The sequence below is a fragment of the Schistocerca americana genome, chromosome 7 (assembly GCF_021461395.2).
Source record: "Schistocerca americana isolate TAMUIC-IGC-003095 chromosome 7, iqSchAmer2.1, whole genome shotgun sequence".
Taxonomy (NCBI): Eukaryota; Metazoa; Arthropoda; class Insecta; order Orthoptera; family Acrididae; genus Schistocerca; species Schistocerca americana.
Window position 1 is genome coordinate 473,449,498 of NC_060125.1, and position 14,656 is coordinate 473,464,153.

Consider the following 14,656-nt stretch of genomic DNA (forward strand, 5'->3'; position numbering starts at 1 on the left):
AGATCATATATCACCGTACAATGGCGTCGTCAGTCGCCACAATGGCCTGATGTCCACAGCCCTACAAATTAAGTTTGATGATGAATTATTTCATACAAGCATGCTGTGATTCCACTGTATTTTGGCTAAAAAGAAACTAATTTGTATTCATCGTCATTGGAGCTTTTTCTTTCTCGTGGCGATATTCGGGTTATGTATTTGTGGTATCTTCATACCGTGACTTACTCAGAATTTTTTTTTTTTTAATATGTCAGTCGTTAGAGAGAGAAAGAGGAACGCTTCAGTGCTTACCACTTACAACTGTCTGTCAAACTTTTTTATTTAAAAAAAAAAAATACAGATGTCAATTAGCAATCCCTATCTCAACCTTTTACACACGATAAAAATAGAGATTCTTCTTCTGGGGAAGAGAGTGAACTATCAAGGAGAAACTTTTTCAGTTATTTTAAAATTCAGCTTTGCTGCCTGTCTCGCACTTTATATCATTGGATAAGTGATCAAAAATGTTGGTGGTAGCATCGCGCACCCTTTCTTGTACTAAAGCATCTTAACGTGGAATGATGAATTTAATTTTTTCTTCTGGTATTGTGATTACGTACATCATTATTCCTGTTGAACTGTAGTGGCCTACACTCATATTACTACCTGAAGCGCGGCGTTAATCTGCAGGTTAGTGGCGCCGCAGACAATCATTGGTAGGAATTGGGAAGGATTCTGCAACAAATAAAAAGTCTGCAACGGAAATTGAGGAAGTGGCAAGTGCTATCTTTTTCCTCCCCTTGCGGACGCGTATGCTTCTCAGGGTAATGGAACTATATTTGTAACAATTAAATACTATTGTTCAGTACTACAGTAGGTTTTCAATGTATTGTTATCTGATGATTATGAGGTTAGAGCGTGTTTCTTACCCCACTGCGTGAAATATAAGCAGTTTATTGATTCTAAAATAAACTGTCAGGCTTTCTTTAAGCCTAGTCTTCGTGAAGCACTGTCCTGCCTTTGATGATTTCGGCCTGGTAAACCTAATTGCCCCCCCCCCCCCCCCCCCCCCATGAACCATGGACCTTGCCGTTGGTGGGGAGGCTTGCGTGCCTCAGCGATACAGATAGCTGTACCGTAGGTACAACCACAACGGAGGGGTATCTGTTGAGAGGCCAGACAAACGTGTGGTTCCTGAAGAGGGGCAGCAGCCTTTTCAGTAGTTGCAAGGGCAACAGTCTGGATGATTGACTGATCTGGCCTTGTAACAATAACCAAAACGGCCTTGCTGTGCTGGTACTGCGAACGGCTGAAAGCAAGGGGAAACTACGGCCGTAATTTTTCCCGAGGGCATGCAGCTTTTACTGTATGATTAAATGATGATGGCGTCCTCTTGGGTAAAATATTCCGGAGGTAAAATAGTTCCCCATTCGGATCTCCGGGCGGGGACTACTCAAGAGGATGTCGTTATCAGGAGAAAGAAAACTGGCGTTCTAAGGATCGGAGCGTGGAATGTCAGATCCCTTAATCGGGCAGGTCGGTTAGAAAATTTAAAAAGGGAAATGGATAGGTTAAAGTAAGATATGGTGAGAATTAGTGAAGTTCGGTGGCAGGAGGAGCAAGATTTATGGTCTGGTGAATACAGGGTTATAAATACAAAATCAAATAGGGGTAATGCAGGAGTAGGTTTAATAATGAATAAAAAAATAGAAGTACGGGTAAGCTACTACAAACAGCATTGTGAACGCATCATTGTGGCCAAGATAGACACGAAGCCCACGCCTACTACAGAAGTAAAAGTTTATATGCCAACTAGCTCCGCAGATGACGAAGAAATTGAAGAAATGTATGATGAAATAAAAGAAATTATTCAGATAGTGAAGTGAGACGAAAATTTAATAGTCATGGGTGACTGGAATTCGTGTGTAGGAAAAGGGAGAGAAGGAAACGTAGTAGGTGAATATGGATTGGGGCTAAGAAATGAAAGAGGAAGCCACCTGGTAGAATTTTGCACAGAGCAAAACTTAATCATAGCTAACACTTGGTTTAAGAATCATGATAGAAGGTTGTATACGTGGAAGAACCCTGGAGATACTAAAAGGTATCAGATAGATTATATAATGGTAAGACAGAGATTTAGGAACCAGGTTTTAAATTGTAAGACATTTCCAGTGGCAGATGTGGACTCTGACCACAATCTATTGGTTATGACCTGTAGATTAAAACTGAAGAAACTGCAAAAAGGTGGGAATTTAAGGAGATGGGACCTGGATAAACTGAAAGAACCAGAGGTTCTACAGAGTTTCAGGGAGAGCATAAGGGAACAATTGGCAGGAATGGGGGAAAGAAATACAGTAGAAGAAGAATGGGTAGCTTTGAGGGATGAAGTAGTGAAGGCAGCAGAGGATCAAGTAGAAAAAAAGACGAGGGCTAGTAGAAATCCTTGGGTAACAGAAGAAATATTGAATGTAATTGATGAAAGGAGAAAATATAAAAATGCAGTAAATGAACCAGGCAAAAAGGAGTACAAACGTCTCAAAAATGAGATCGACAGGAAGTGCAAAATGGCTAAGCAGCGATGGCTAGAGGACAAATGTAAGGATGTAGAGGCTTTTCTCAATAGGGGTAAGATAGACACTGCCTACAGGAAAATTAAAGAGACCTTTGGAGATAAGAGAAACACTTGTATGAACATCAAGAGCTCAGATGGAAACCCAGTTCTAAGCAAAGAAGGGAAAGCAGAAAGGTGGAAGGAGTATATAGAGGGTCTATACAAGGGCGATGTACTTGAGGACAATATTATGGAAATGGAAGAGGATGTAGATGAAGATGAAATGGGAGATACGATACTGCGTGAAGAGTTTGACAGAGCACTGAAAGACCTGAGTCGAAACAAGGCCCCCGGAGTAGACAACATTCCATTGGAACTACTGACGGCCTTGGGAGAGCCAGTCCTGACAAAACTGTACCATCTGGTGAGCAAGATGTATGAAACAGGCGAAATACCCTCAGACTTCAAGAAGAATATAATAATTCCAATCCCAAAGAAAGCAGGTGTTGACAGATGTGAAAATTACCGAACTATCAGTTTAATAAGTCACAGCTGCAAAATACTAACGCGAATTCTTTACAGACGAATGGAAAAACTAGTAGAAGCCGAACTTGGGGAAGATCAGTTTGGATTCCGTAGAAATACTGGAACACGTGAGGCAATACTGACCTTACGACTTATCTTAGAAGAAAGATTAAGGAAAGGCAAACCTACGTTTCTAGCATTTGTAGACTTACAGAAAGCTTTTGACAATGTTGACTGGAATACTCTCTTTCAAATTCTAAAGGTGGCAGGGGTAAAATACAGGGAGCGAAAGGCTATTTACAATTTGTACAGAAACCAGATGGCAGTTATAAGAGTCGAGGGGCATGAAAGGGAAGCAGTGGTTGGGAAAGGAGTGAGACAGGGTTGTAGCCTCTCCGCAATGTTATTAAATCTGTATATTGAGCAAGCAGTAAAGGAAACAAAAGAAAAATTCGGAGTAGGTATTAAAATCCATGGAGAAGAAATAAAAACTTTGAGGTTCGCCGATGACATTGTAATTCTGTCAGAGACAGCAAAGGACTTGGAAGAGCAGTTGAACGGAATGGATGGTGTCTTGAAGGGAGGATAAAAGATGAACATCAACAAAAGCAAAACGAGGATAATGGAATGTAGTCGAATTAAGTCGGGTGATGTTGAGGGAATTAGATTAGGAAATGAGACACTTAAAGTAGTAAAGGAGTTTTGCTATTTGGGGAGCAAAATAACTGATGATGGTCGAAGTAGAGAGGATATAAAATGTAGACTGGCAATGGCAAGGAAAGCGTTTCTGAAGAAGAGAAATTTGTTAACATCGAGTATAGATTTAAGTGTCAGGAAGTCATTTCTGAAAGTATTTGTATGGAGTGTAGCCATGTTGTTGTTGTTGTTGTGGTCTTCAGTCCTGAGACTGGTTTGATGCAGCTCTCCATGCTACTCTATCCTGTGCAAGCTTTTTCATCTCCCAGTACCTACTGCAACCTACATCCTTCTGAATCTGCTTAGTGTATTCATCTCTTGGTCTCCCTCTACGATTTTTACCCTCCACGCTGCCCTCCAATACTAAATTGGTGATCCCTTGATGCCTCAGAACATGTCCTACCAACCGATCCCTTCTTCTGGTCAAGTTGTGCCACAAACTTCTCTTCTCCCCAATCCTATTCAATACTTCCTCATTAGTTATGTGATCTACCCATCTAATCTTCAGCATTCTTCTGTAGCACCACATTTCGAAAGCTTCTACTCCCTTCTTGTCCAAACTATTTATCGTCCATGTTTCACTTCCATACATGGCTACACTCCATACGAATACTTTCAGAAATGACTTCCTGACACTTAAATCAATACTTGATGTTAACAAATTTCTCTTCTTCAGAAACGCTTTCCTTGCCATTGCCAGCCTACATTTTATGTCCTCTCTACTTCGACCATCATCAGTTATTTTGCTCCCTAAATAGCAAAACTCCTTTACTACTTTAAGTGCCTCATTTCCTAATCTAATTCCCTCAGAATCACCCGACTTAATTAGACTACATTCCATTATCCTTGTTTTGCTTTTGTTGATGTTCATCTTATATCCTCCTTTCAAGACACTGTCCATTCCATTCAACTGCTCTTCCAAGTCCTTTGCTGTCTCTGACAGAATTACAATGTCATCGGCGAACCTCAAAGTTTTTATTTCTTCTCCATGAATTTTAATACCTACTCCGAATTTTTCTTTTGTTTCCTTTACTGCTTGCTCAATATACAGATTGAACAACATCGGGGAGAGGCTACAACCTTGTCTTACTCCCTTCCCAACCATTGCTTCCCTTTCATGCCCCTCGACTCTTATAACTGCCATCTGGTTTCTGTACAAATTGTAAATAGCCTTTCGCTCCCTGTATTTTACCCCTGCCACCTTTAGAATTTGAAAGAGAGTATTCCAGTCAACGTTGTCAAAAGCTTTCTCTAAGTCTACAAATGCTAGAAACGTAGGTTTGCCTTTCCTTAGTCTTTCTTCTAGGATAAGTCGTAAGGTCAGTATTGCCTCACGTGTTCCAGTGTTTCTACGGAATCCAAACTGATCTTCCCCGAGGTTGGCTTCTACTAGTTTTTCCATTCGTCTGTAAAGAATTCGTGTTAGTATTTTGCAGCTGTGACTTATTAAGCTGATAGTTCGGTAATTTTCACATCTGTCAACACCTGCTTTCTTTGGGATTGGAATTATTATATTCTTCTTGAAGTCTGAGGGTATTTCGCCTGTTTCATACATCTTGCTCACCAGATGGTAAAGTTTTATCAGGACTGGCTCTCCCACGGCTGTCAGTAGTTCCAATGGAATATTGTCTACTCCGGGGGCCTTGTTTCGACTCAGGTCTTTCAGTGCTCTGTCAAACTCTTCACGCAGTATCATATCTCCCATTTCATCTTCATCTACATCCTCTTCCATTTCCATAATATTGTCCTCAAGTACATCGCCCTTGTATAGACCCTCTATATACTCCTTCCACCTTTCTGCTTTCCCTTCTTTGCTTAGAACTGGGTTTCCATCTGAGCTCTTGATATTCATACAAGTCGTTCTCTTATCTCCAAAAGTCTCTTTAATTTTCCTGTAGGCGGTATCTATCTTACCCCTAGTGAGATAGGCCTCTACATCCTTACATTTGTCCTCTAGCCATCCCTGCTTAGCCATTTTGCACTTCCTGTCGATCTCATTTTTGAGACGTTTGTATTCCTTTTTGCCTGTTTCACTTACTGCATTTTTATATTTTCTCCTTTCATCAATTAAATTCAATATTTCTTCTGTTACGCAAGGATTTCTACTAGCCCTCGTCTTTTTACCTACTTGATCCTCTGCTGCCTTCACTACTTCATCCCTCAAAGCTACCCATTCTTCTTCTACTGTATTTATTTCCCCCATCCCTTTCAATTGCTGCCTTATGCTCTCCCTGAATCTCTGTACAACCTCTGGTTCTTTTAGTTTATCCAGGTCCCATCTCCTTAAATTCCCGCCTTTTTGCAGTTTCTTCAGTTTTAATCTACAGGTCATAACCAATAGATTGTGGTCAGAGTCCACATCTGCCCCTGGAAATGTCTTACAATTTAAAACCTGGTTCCTAAATCTCTGTCTTACCATTATATAATCTATCTGATACCTTTTAGTATCTCCAGGGTTCTTCCATGTATACAACCATCTTTCATGATTCTTAAACCAAGTGTTAGTTATGATTATGTTGTGCTCTGTGCAAAATTCTACCAGGCGGCTTCCTCTTTCATTTCTGTCCCCCAATCCATATTCACCTACTATGTTTCCTTCTCTCCCTTTTCCTACACTCGAATTCCAGTCACCCATGACTATTAAATTTTCGTCTCCCTTCACAATCTGAATAATTTCTTTTATTTCATCATACATTTCTTCAATTTCTTCGTCATCTGCAGAGCTAGTTGGCATATAAACTTGTACTACTGTAGTAGGTGTGGGCTTCGTATCTATCTTGGCCACAATAATGCGTTCACTATGCTGTTTGTAGTAGCTTACCCGCATTCCTATTTTCCTATTCATTATTAAACCTACTCCTGCATTACCCCTATTTGATTTTGTGTTTATAACCCTGTATTCACCTGACCAGAAGTCTTGTTCCTCCTGCCACCGAACTTCACTAATTCCCACTATATCTAACTTTAACCTATCCATTTCCCTTTTTAAATTTTCTAACCTACCTGCCCGATTAAGGGATCTGACATTCCACGCTCCGATCCGTAGAACGCCAGTTTTCTTTCTCCTGATAACGACATCCTCTTGAGTAGTCCCCGCCCGGAGATCCGAATGGGGGACTATTTTACCTCCGGAATATTTTACCCAAGAGGACGCCATCACCATGTAATCATACAGTAAAGCTGCATGCCCTCGGGAAAAATTACGGCTGTAGTTTCCCCTTGCTTTCAGCCGTTCGCAGTACCAGCACAGCAAGGCCGTTTTGGTTATTGTTACAAGGCCAGATCAGTCAATCATCCAGACTGTTGCCCTTGCAACTACTGAAAAGGCTGCTGCCCCTCTTCAGGAACCACACGTTTGTCTGGCCTCTCAACAGATACCCCTCCGTTGTGGTTGCACCTACGGTACAGCTATCTGTATCGCTGAGGAACGCAAGCCTCCCCACCAACGGCAAGGTCCATGGTTCATGGGGGGGGGGGTGTAGCCATGTATGGAAGTGAAACATGGACGGTAAATAGTCTGGACAAGAAGAGAATAGAAGCTTTCGAAATGTGGTGCTACAGAAGAATGCTGAAGATTGGATGGGTAGATCACATAACTAATGAGGAAGTATTGAATAGGATTGGGGAGAAGAGAAGTTTGTGGCACAACTTGACCAGAAGAAGGGATCGGTTGGTAGGACATGTTCTGAGACATCAAGGGATCACCAATTTAGTATTGGAGGGCAGCGTGGAGGGTAAAAATCGTAGGGGGAGACCAAGAGATGTATACACTAAGCAGATTCAGAAGGATGTAAGTTGCAGTAGGTACTGGGAGATGAAGAAGCTTGCACAGGATAGAGTAGCATGGAGAGCTGCAACAAACCAGTCTCAGGACTGAAGACCACAACAACAACAAACCTAATTGCAGCCTGCACCTTTTTCCGTCACACAGTCTGTCCTCCCTTTCGTGTGTAACAGACGTTTAGTAGTTTATCACCCTTGTCGCACATCGCCCAGCAGAAGTGCTAACGCAGTGGTTCCCGACCTAGGGTTAATTAGCCCCTCAGGGAAAAAATTAAATTTCCTGACGGGTAAAAACAAAAGGTTTCAATTGTGTTTTGATCATGAAACTAAATTATATTTAAAAGATCATTACTATCATCATTATTTCGTAAAAAGTCTACTTAAGTTACCAATACCTAATTTTTTCGAAATAGTAGCGTTAACACGTGGCACGAAGTTGTTTAGGTTGTAGCTTGCAAAAGAAATGTATGAAGAACATCTTCCCACATTATCTACCCACTACACACATACTTTGTGCTTTGTATCATGAATATATGACAATAAAATTGGGATGCATACATCACATATGCTTAAATATCTCATTTCAATGTCTTCTCCGAGTTGTAGGTAGTTTCCTCATTAGACCACTTTGCTTTATCGTTCACTTCGCAACAGTACACTCACTAGCTGAAAGCGCAACGCAACACTAAGTATGTAATGGCTACTACATTGCTACAGACGTACATTGTGTTATTTGTATTATTATTATTATCATTATTACTATCGGTATGCATGCAACAGCATGCTTACCAATGCGTTCCGAAACGCCACGCATAAAGACGGGATTTTCCGGGGCTCATACGTCGGGTTCTGTTGGTGATAGAAAGGTAGGGACGATTTGTATACTCAACAGAAGGATTGTCTTGGTGTCAAAGTCCTACAGTACAGGGTCAAAGTACTAATATTACACACTTCCTCATGACTGGGCAAATGGAGCAAATCGGTTGGCTCTTTTTTCATTTGATATGGTCTACGGTAGCCTTGATGAGACCTATGGGAGCAGCATCAGTTCATATGTGGTTACTCGGAAAACTCCAAAGAAGTATATTCTTACCATTTTTCCGGCGTAACCAGCACACCAAAACCCAGAGGAGGATTCCAAGATGGATATGCACAGCAAATGGCTGTTCAAATGTTCAAATGTTCAAAGCAGTATGGGACTTAACATCTGAGGTCATCAGTCGCCTAGACTTAGAACTACTTAAACCTGAATAACGAAGGACATCACACACATCCATGCCCAAGTCAGGATTCGAACCTGCGACCGTAGCACCAGCGCGGTTCCTGACTGAAGCGCCTAGAAATGCTCGGCCACAGCGGCCGGCAGCAAATGGCTAAAATTTTATATTCCTAAGATGCCGATCTCGAACAGTCTCGAAAATTTTCCTGATATCTTTGTCCCTTTTCCAGATTGAACAGTTGGTCTTTCTGAAGACATTGCTGAGTATGGGCTACCATCTTCCTCAATCAGCTTCTTCTCTTTTGTGTACTAAAGACGTTCGTCTATATAAAGTGATTGTTAACTTCATCAAGAGTACTGGTCACAATCTGTAGGTTTTAATGGTGTACGAAAATTATAAATATGTCTTGCTGATGAAGATATTTCAGAATTGGTGTGAATTGTAAGCCAAGGCACTTTTAATTATTTTCCAATTCAATTCAATTTTTAAAACATTATGTACAAACCTGTAACAATTAAGCTTTTTATTCTTGTAAATATGCATTTCTGTATTTGTTTATTCAATTATGTGTACATTGTCACTATGTGTTGCCGATGGCTAAATTGAGTACACACTCAAAGGCCAAATAAAAAAAAAAATAAAAAAAATACAGAGCTTCAAAATGACCCTACCAGTGCACGTAAAATACATGCTAACATTTCGCACCTTTTTGTGCTGAGAGACAAGGAGACATTGGTAGGAGGAGAGATGCAGAGAAATAATAAATACTCGTATGTAGTAGACAGTGGTTGTGGAATGAAAGAACGAAGACAATGGCAGTGTGAGAGATAAGAGAGATACACTGGTAGTGAAACACAGTTGACTGTGACAGAACAGGGCAAGGAAAAGAATGAAATGAAGGAGAGAGTGCCAATGCGAGAGGAAGAAAGAGACGGAGGAAGTAGAAGTGGGTGAGAGCAAGTGATAATGAGAGAGAGAGTCTACGACAACGACAATGAGGAAGAGAGAGACAGTGACAGTGAGAAGAGACAGCAGTAGTGGGAAGGAATGAATGAGATAGCAACAGTAAGCGTGAACAAGAGCGAGACGGAGAAAGTAATAGCAGGACAAATCGAAAGCGACTGTGACAGTTGGAGAGCCACAAAGAGACAAAACAACGAGTTGGACCGAATGATGGAGTGAGAATGGGCAATTGGGAGTTTACAGGTGTGAACGACTTACAGCGATGGACTAGTGGGTGTGAACGAGTTACAGTTAGGAGAGCTTGTGGGAGCGAGAGGTGAGTTCTATGTTATAAAGAGCGCTAATATTATCGCGTGCCAATATTTTTGCGAAAATTTTTGAAGGTGCTGAGAGAGGTAGAATGAGGCAGCTGGTACCCCACTTTTCAATCAACGTCTTCTAATACTCCCCGTCCGAACAGGCATTGGAAGGCCCAACGGTATAGACCGGCCACCGTGTCATCCTCTCATCACTGGATGCGGACACGGAGGGCCCTGTACTCAGCACACTGCTCTCCCGGCCGTTGTCAGTTTCCTAGACGGGAGCCGCTACTTCTCAGTCAAGTAGCTCCTCAGTTTGCCTCACAAGGGCTGAGTGCAACCCACTTGCCAACAGCGCTCGACAAACCGGACGGTCACCAATCCAAGTGCTAGACCAGCCCGACAGCGCTTAACTTCGGTGATCTGACGAGATACTGCGGCAAGGCCATTGGCGTCTTTTAATAAAAAGGAGCATATTCGCCTCCAATAGGAGCATTTTCCCGCTGGTTATTGTTACTCGTATTAGTGGCTGTGGTCAGAAACAATACATTGGCAGTCTGAAGTCTTCCAATTTCTGCCATTTCGGAAGTAAGGGGTTAAGCAATCAATTGATTTACTAACAGTAGTTCGTGATTTAATAAAACAGCTATAGAAATTAATAGAAATTAAGTACTGTTTCTCTTTCGCTAATTTAAAAATGAATGTTTTTGAAGAAAATTCTTTTTCATTGTAAAGTTTGGATAGGCAGTAGTTCGATCATGGTGCGCAGCTGGAGGTGAGAGGGAGGCTCTTGTACTAGATAATATGTACTTATATGGATATGGTGTCTGTTGTTTTGGGCATGACCGAAACAAAAAACACCATTGATGACCTGCAGCCATCTAGAACGAAATTAGAATTAAATTAATACCTTCAGCTGCTGACGGACGTTGATATATATCAACGGGGGCAGATGAAAATGTGTGCTCCGACCGGGACTCGAACCCGGGATCTCCTGTTTACATGGCAGACGCTCTATCCATTTGAGCCAACGAGGGCACAGAGGACAGTGCGAATGCAGGGACTATCTCGCGCACGCCTCCAGCGAGACCCTCATTCTCACCTACACTACACTGGGACTTGGTAAGAATGTCTTCCACGTGTAATGAGTGTGTTGGGGTGGGACACTACGAAAGTAGTGTGTGGACATACAAGGTGAAAATGTCGGTCTCGCTGGAGGCGTGCGCGAGATAGTCCCTGCAGTCGCACTATCCTCTGTGACCTCGGTGGCTCAGATGGATAGAGCGTCTGCCATGTAAGCAGGAGATCCCTGGTTCTAGTCCCGGTCGGGGCACACATTTTCACCTGTCCCCGTTGATATATATCAAAGCCCTTCAGCAGCTGAAGGTATTAGTATAATTCTAATTTCGTAGATAATATGTGGTTGCACTCGGGGGAAATGATCTCAGAAAGGTTGGAAACCACTGCGCTAACTGGAAGGAAGCGACTTGTACCTCAGACAGTGTGGGTCACCGCGGCTTTGGTACTGGGCCACGTCCGCCGTGGCCTAGTAAGCGCAAACCTTTATCTGGGTCACGCCTCCGGAGTCGGCCTTGGCAGCGGCTGCAGTTGCACCAGCTGCCCGCGCAACTCAGCACACGGCACTGTCAGTTTCTACGTGTTGCTGAGCGAACAGCCGCAGTGGTTCATGGTGGACTCGAACCTGCCTCCGTAGCGGAGAAAATTTGGTTTATTTATTTATCCGTGTGACTTACATGGTCATTTTACAGTCTTATTTAAGGACTTAATACGAAAAGATTAAATATAATATAAAAATATATTGACTTACATGGTCATTTTACAGTCTTATTTAAGGACTTAATACGAAAAGATTAAATATAATATAAAATATACATAATATAAACAACGAAACAAACAATCCATAGAAAATATTGTAACCGAATATCTAGGTCTGTCAACCATGGTATACCTCTTTGTGTCACCAAGCACAGCTCGCTGAGTTCACAGTGAAATAAAGGATCACCGCAGTCACAAACCAGCCCATCTTTGAACCCCCATTCCAAGGTACATAGACTAGAAAGGCAGGCCATTCCGACGAGTATACTCTGATTGGTCAGCGACGTGTTATGCCACTTGGAGCGCTGGCACAGTCACGCTCACGCTAATGGGCATCTCACACTGTAAAACCATATTTCCGTCTCTCTCCAGTCCATTTTTGGAATCTCATTGATGGGGTTCCGGATGATTGGAAAGATTAGTTTCTGAAATATGCAGAAGGAAATATTAAGCGGTGAAAGTACTGATGACAACACTTGTTAATTTCCAAAGCTAGCTGTAGATAATTATCATTGAAACTTACGGCTACAGAACGTGACTACGTTGAATGTTTTATAGTTTTACCTGCAACTTTAGTTCAGATATATTTAGAGAATATTATGATAGAGATGACGAAAGTTACCTGATGATGTTGACGCAGAAAATATAATTCGAAGTAGCTGAAGACGACGCTGTGCAGAGAACATTTCTTTACGCCTTAGCCCGCTTCATTGTATACCATTTGGCTCTTTTATTCGAAAATCTAATGCAGATGAAAGCTCACGTTCTTACATGTAAATTAATGATTTTATTTTCGTTTGCGGGAAATCCTGATTGTACTAGTGCTGATTGTATCTCGCTTCTGCAACGTGAAACATTTGCTCCCTAAAACGACGCAAAAACGGCTTTGAAATCTGATATTGTAGCAAACCATTCAGGTGGTGGAGAAGCAAGCCCACTTTTCTTTTTTAGCTGTTAATTTTGCCTCGACATGGCACTTTGCTGTTGTAGTTACTAAGAAACTGTCCACGGTTTTGCACTTGAATGCGATGTATCCTGTTAAGTATTTTAAGAAATCGTGAGTAGCGTCTTCACTGGAGCTCGCTGAATCACTAAGATCGCAATCTCGAAGTAAATACGGTGCCGTGGGACTAGGTGATCCCGTCGTCAACAAAGTGATTTCTTAATAATTTTATTAAATACGGTACTTCGTCTAAACCGATATTTTCCTTGTATTACCCACAGGGCTCAAAAAATACGTCTGAAGTTGTGGGTACAACAAGTTGTTTCCCCGCTGTTGAATTTTTCGCTCCCATCATACAAATTCATACAACCTCTACAACATGAATCCCAACTGCTTCAAGTTCTGTAATGATTATCTGCAAAAATGCTTGTCATTTTCGCATAAAATCGTAATACATTGGCTGCTTCCACTTTGGAAATAAACTTCGTATCATGGCTACTTGGACGTTCTTGTACGGTCCAAGTACGATATCCTCAGATGAATCGTAGCAGCCCTACTGTCAAAAGCTCATTTTATCAAAGCGTAGGACAACCATGGCCTCAAATGGCGTAAACATTGCTGACTTAGCCTCAGTAAAATTTAGTACTTTCTTTAAAATCCCTAATTGACACTTAAACTGATTTGTCTATTTTTGGAGCGTTAATCGACAGTGCAAAAGATAGTCCATTCTTCTTAGATAAGCATATGCTTTTGAAGATAATGCTGTCAAAGCTTGCAATGTCCTACTTGGGCGAAACACTGTTACAGTACAGTTTTAACCTCCTTATTTACTCTTCCCGATTTCTTACTAGCCGGAACAGATGTTTGAGAGGTACACTCTGTTTCTTAGCTTTCATCACAGCTGCAGTTTTTTGCTTCAGCGTCTCTGCTCTTCACGATAGCCAGTTTCTTCTTAAAGCCCTCAATTTCTTGCCCTTTGATTTTAAAGATAGGATCAGAAGAAATTTCTGTGTTAATTGACTTGTCCAGTTTTGTTTTCGTGGGAGATAAAACTTCCTGTAGCTTGGGAGCCCTCTTCCTCACTGCCCTGATGTCCTCTTTCTGCTACGTTGTCTTCTGATTTGTCAGAACTTGTAGCAGCAAGTTTATTTCCGTGCCAGTTACGTATTTTTCTGGATGGAACTGCATCTGACATCATCAACTTTCTTGCAGGTAAACCCAACATCTCATTTTGCATGTCCCGTTTGTAATTTTCGAAACATATCCATCCATTTTTAATATTGATCTTGTCCTCTCATTTACGAGACAACCATTCCCGTAGCAGTTCTAAGTCTTTCGGAAACTAATGGTGAAGAACCCCCTCGGACTTACGCCCAGAGTTGCTGTACTTAGTAACAGCACAATAAGAGGTGTTTTGCTCACTTCACTCGGAAAATACTGTGAGCAACTGGCATGATCACTAAAGGTTCCAGTTGGTACCGGAATATGCCACAGGTCACGAATTACTCAGCACTCAGCACAGTGGCTGCCCAATGACGTCACGCCTCGCCAGGCCGCTAAATCGGGGCACCACTTCTCCCATGACCAGTATGGAGTCGTTTCAGGAGCGTCCATAGTTTATTGGGAAGACCAAACCCATTCGCATATTCGTTAGGTCCAGTTATAAGATGAGAATTTGCCGGAGGAAACTTCTACCAAACCTCTTTCTATTCTTGACAAACATCATATACAAGAGGCGCATGTCGCCTTGGCCGGGATGGTTTTCTAGATTTGAGCCTGCTGGCAGCTGTTGTCTGTAATACAGGAAGCCACGAAAAAGGAGTAGATTTAATAGTGCCACTGATTATTTTCATTGCTTGAT